Source organism: Petaurus breviceps, unplaced genomic scaffold, assembly GCF_028583685.1.
Source record: "Petaurus breviceps papuanus isolate PSGF00001 unplaced genomic scaffold, PetGlider_PUasm1.0 138, whole genome shotgun sequence".
NCBI classification, from domain to species: Eukaryota; Metazoa; Chordata; class Mammalia; order Diprotodontia; family Petauridae; genus Petaurus; species Petaurus breviceps.
In genome coordinates this window covers 32,111,744-32,117,301 of record NW_027185694.1, presented here as the reverse complement: position 1 = coordinate 32,117,301, position 5,558 = coordinate 32,111,744, and positions in this window count along the sequence as shown.

The window sequence follows — 5,558 nt, the reverse complement described above, 5'->3', positions numbered from 1 at the left end:
TCTCTCTCTCTCTCTCTCTCTCTCTCTCTCTCTCTCTCTCTCTCTGTCTCTCCCCCTCCCTCTCTCTCTTTCTCTCTTTTGCTGGCCTTAGATTTACCATGTGCTACCCATAGGTATAACCTAGCTGGAGCAGGTGGGGGCACTTGCCCTGGGCATGGGGCCTAAAATTTTTGTACACAGGGATGGGGGCTCAGCTACAGCCCTATAGCCCAGGTCTTTTATTTGCCTTTTTTCCTCTGCTATTGGCTTCTCCTTCTCTATCAGAAGAAATAGCACTTGATACAGTGATACAAGACAATAAATGTAAAGCTTTTTGTGAACTTTAGAATGATATAAAAATACTAGTTAATATTGTTATCATTACTACCATCAAGTACAGTGTCTGTTGAATAGGTTTGCTGAACTATTTTCTTTGCTTAATGGGAGGGCTCAGCAGGGTGGGGGTAGGGAGGGGGAACCAGTATGTCCAGAAATGACTGTGATGTTAAAGAAATGAGACAGGGTGTCTCAGTGATTAGAGAGCCACCTGAAGACCTGGGTTCAAGTTCTCTCTCTCACATATACTTGCTGTGCGACCCTGGGTAAGTAACTTGACCTTTCAATGCTCTATTCCTATGGGACTCCAATTTACAGGAAGGTGCCAACCTACATTAGTAGGAGTTTTCTTATGTGGGAATTTCCTATATGACCTGTATCCTAGTTTCAATTCTCCTCCCTGTCCTGTAAAAAAACAAAAGAGGTGAATGAAGCTTATTTTTTAAAGAGTAAAAAAAATGATATCCCAAACTGAGCATATTATTCTAAGTACGATTTGACTGGGACAGAATACTCATGTTCTGAATACTTGTTTTTGTTAACATTGACCAATTACATTTTGTTGGCTTTTTTTTTTGACTGTCATATCTCTGTTGACTCATAATGAGTTTACAGTAGAGCAAAACCCCCAGAACTTTTTCAGTAAAACTGCCATCCATACCTCTCCCATCTTGTACTCATAAAGTTGATTTTTTGAACCAAAATGTAAGTTTTTACATTTGTCCTCTTTAAATTTCATCCTATTAGATTCTATCCAGAAAAAGTCAATTCCAAATGGGATTTTTGTTGTTGTTATTGAGTTGTTTCAGTTGTGCGTGACTCCCTTTGGGTTTTTTTTGACAAAGATACTGGAGTGGTTTTGCTATTTTTATCCCCTGCTCATTTTATAGAAGAGGAAACTAAGGCAGACAGGGTTAAGTCGAGGGTCACACAGCTAATAAGTGTCTGAGGCCTGATTTGAACTCAAGATGAGTCTTGATTCCAAGGCTAGTGCTCTATCCACTGTTCCACATAGTTGCTCCTGGGATTTTTTAGTGGGAAGAGGATTATCTGCTAATTCTATAGTATTTCCATCAGAGTCTTCTTTCATTAGTGTGGATAATTGAAAATTAACTTCAATGATAAAAACTGGAAAAGACCCAAATCCTAGAATATAACATCAGAGAGAAGAGAGCATAGGATTCATTTATTTAATCCAGCTCTTTCAATTTGCAGATGAGGAAACCAAGACCCAAGGACACAGATGTGACCAGACAGCTACCTTCTCTTCAATCTCCCTGCTTCATGGAGGCGGGAGCGGGCATTTCATCACACACTGAATGCATTGCTCTCTCCAGCCCTGGTCAATAGCTTTATCATCTGAAGTTTTTTTTTTTTCTGATGTAGTCTGTGAAGTGAGATATTAGTAGAAAGGGCATCATGGTGCCTTAAAACTCTGTAGTGAATGGTAGGCAGTGGGGCAGTTGGACATTTCTAACTGTCATCTCAATAGGCCATCTTAGCTGGGCCTGGGTAATGTGCATATAATATGGACAGCCCGGTTTTGGATAATGAAGCGCTTACTGCTGGGAGGAGGGTGGGTTTCACTAACGGGGGAAGTGAAACCAATGCACTGAGTTGCAGGGTCCCTCAGTGCCTCACACCTGGTTGGCCCACACCTCTCCCCCTCTGCCATCTCTCCCTCCCCTTCTCCCTCCTCCTCCCCTCTCCCCCTCAGTGTCAGAGTGGGCCTCAGGCAGCTGTGAGGGAAAGTCCCAGCCCAAGCCACAGAAGTCTCTGTTTCAGACACCTCGACCTCCAAAGAGAGTAACAACCCCACAGCTTCTCGTTGTAAGGCTCTCCACTCCATGAAACAAATTATGTGTGGGGACCAATGAAATCATGCTTGAGTAGACATGTGTGTGTATTGAATCGTGTACATGAGTATGCTGGTACCTACCTGCAGTCAATTTTCAATTATCCATTCTTATGGAGAGAAGTACACTGCTCACTCCAAAGCAGAATTTCATCAATCAAACATGAATTTATGAATGACTGAAAAATGAAAAAGCATTTATTAATAAGGGAACTGTTTCTGCTCTCCAGAAGCTCACACTATAATTTGAGGAGATAGCACATAAAAGAGAGTTTAGCTTCAGGGCCCATGGAAAGATCCGGAGATCTTAAGAGTGCAGCTTCTTGGAAAGGTGGACAGGCCCAGGGATCCTAAGGTTTTATCAGTAAATCCAGTGATACTGCTGGAGTCTGTAGGGCATAGAGTCAAGGCAAAAGGTCAAGGACTTGGAAGACCTGGAGAGGTAGTAGCAGGACAGACAGAGTAATGTCTGGTGGTCCTCCATTTCAATGGAGGGAATAAAGTTGGAGACTCCTGTCTTATCCAAGCCATGTGGGCAGCCAGGAAACCTAGGACCCATGTTCCAGGTTCTGAGCTGCCCTAGGCCTGGGTAGAGGCCAAAGGTGAAGCTAATCCTGTGATCTTTCTACTAAATAACCTTGTCTCTCCATGCAAGCCTCTTTCTAGCGAACTCAGCAAGAAGATACAGGAATCTTCTTATGCCAAAATGTCTCTATTTGTGCACTTACACCCTCTCAACTATGCTTAGAGAATTAGATAGAATGAGTCAGCTTGGTTTGGGAGCATGAGATTTGTGGTTATGGTGAATGGGGGGATGAGAGTTGATGTTGGAATTCACTGGACCTTCTGTTTTGCTATGCTTTTATTAATTCAATTAGATTTTTGTAACAGTACATAAAAGCTTAAGTTACTAGGAAACACATTGGGTATTAGGTCAAAGGAGAGCTTTCCTAGAGTAAGGTGGGAAGAAATGAACACAATCTGACTGTGTTATACATATAATCTATATGAGACCAACCAGAGAAAAGTAAGACCACTCACAAAGGGCTGGGACCAAGGGTTCCCATCAGCTGAAAAGAAATTGAACAAATTGAATTTATTGGAATGCTATTGTGCCATAAGATGATAATTGTGCCATAATAATGAAAGAGATAGAAGAAGATTTGTGTGAATAGATGCCGAGCGAGCAAAGCCAGGGAAAAAAAAAAACTGTGCAGTGACTACAACATTGTAAAGAAAGACAACTGTGAAAGACTTAAGAATTCAGATCAATTCAATGAGTCACAATGAATCCAATAGCACTGAACCAGAGAACTAATAGATTAGAGGTACAGAATAACAGTATGTTTTCAGACATGACCAATGTGTGAGTTTCTTTTTCTTTACTACATTTATTTGTTACAAGGGTAAGTTTTCTTTTTTTTTTTTTGGGGGGGGGTCAGGATTCAAGGAAGATAGTGATAGTAATTCCTGAAAAAAGAAGAAACAAAGAGAATCAAACTTTTTTTTTTTCCACAAAAGTACAGAAGAGAATAGAAAGAAGTTAAGAGGCAGATATACATAAGCAGGACACCACAGTTTTGAAATTGTGATGAATTTACTTTATACTAGGCCAATGAGGGCCACTTTTCAGAACATGGGCTCAGAGCAATTGACCCTTCCTGGTGGGTTACACAGAACATGCACAATACTCTCTGCCTAAAGCCAATCCAACATGTGGAACTTTGAGGACCCGGTTTCATCTATGATTGACTGAGGGAGTATGTCCTAGCTGAACCTAGACTGTAAGTGCCTTTGGGATAGTCCCATACTATATAGAGATTTTGATAAAAAGGAGAAATGTGATGCAAGGAGAAGAATTGCAAGACGATTTACTGTAATAGCCTAGACAAGAGCCAATAAAGGCCTCAACTGGGGTGGTAGCTGTGGGAGTGGAGAGAAAGAGAAAAATGCAAGAGGTTTCATGGAGTTAGAATCAACAAGACTCGAAGCCAATTGGATATATGGAGTGAGGGAAAGTGCTAAATATTGAGTATGTTGAGTATTGAATAAAAAATATTAAATGTGTGGGGCACAGGGGCCCCCAAAATCCCCTACCCCCCAAAATTAAAAGTCAGAGGTATCTTGAGGAAAAAAAGGAAGTTTTATTCAGTTCTCATGAGAAGAGGGGATCCCTTCCACCAGTACAAACTAACAGAATGAGGCATGTTACAGAAGCCAGAATAAGAATTTATACCCTAACGCAGTCAAGCCCCCTCCCACCGCTCTCCCTTCTCCCATTGGCTGGGAGGCAAGTTTACAATCTGAGCGTGCAATTTCCTCCAATGATAAGGAACAAAAAAGCCCGCCACTATCTCAGTGTCTGGGAGGCGGGCTTACAAAGAACAAGGAAATAGGGGATAGCTGATCCAAATGTACCTATCCTTATTTGGCAAATGCCTAAGTGAAGAAAGGGGAAGGGCTCTAAGAGATTCCCAACATTCTTGAAGGGGTTAAGGCTGATTGACAGCAAGGGAAGGGGGGAAGGGTCCTAGGTTTGTGTAATTTCCTAGGACACTCAGAACTCAGGTCTCTCTAGTTTTACAAAAGTCTGTCTCTGGTTTTGAGATAGTTTCTCTCCCTTCTCCTCATTCTGAGGAGTCTTCACAGAGGCTGCAGAGAGATGTACCCCATTCATTTAATATGAATATATGGAAACTGAGATGCCTATCGTTCATCTGATATGAAGCTTTTAGTTAGGTAGCTGGTTTGGGGCTGGAGTTGAAGAGAGACCGGGACCTGGGAAAAATATACATATGTGTGTGTAGATATGTATATGTATATATACATACATGTGTGTATGTGTGTAGAGAGACAGACAGAGATAAAGAAAGTAATCCAGGAGAGAACCTGTTTGGTACATGTACAATCAAGGGGGAGTGAGATAATGGATGACTGGGGCGGCTAGGTGGTGCTTTTGGATAAATGACATCTGAGTCAGGAAGACCTGAGTTCAAATTTGACCTCAGACACTTACTAGATGTGTGGTCCTGGGCAAGTCACTTAACCCTGTTGTGATAGTAATGGCAATTAAAGATTCCCCTGTATTGGCTTGGTTTTCAAATTGATTGTATTAAAACCCAGAGTTTGTTAATCCCACCTGTGGGATGGGCTTGTTGAAGTGAAAAGAAAGTCCTGAAGTGGGAGGAGCTGGTGATGTAGATTTGGAGAGTCAAGAGAGAGGCGGAAGATCTTTTTGGTAGCAGCACCTCGTGGAGAGAGAGAGACTAAGAGAATTGCTGGTGGCCACTTTGAATTGCCCTGGACTTTTGAGACCTGCCCCCTGAGCTGCCAAGGACTGAGGAGACATGGCTGTTTTGCTGGTACTTTGTCTGTCTGTTTTGATGTT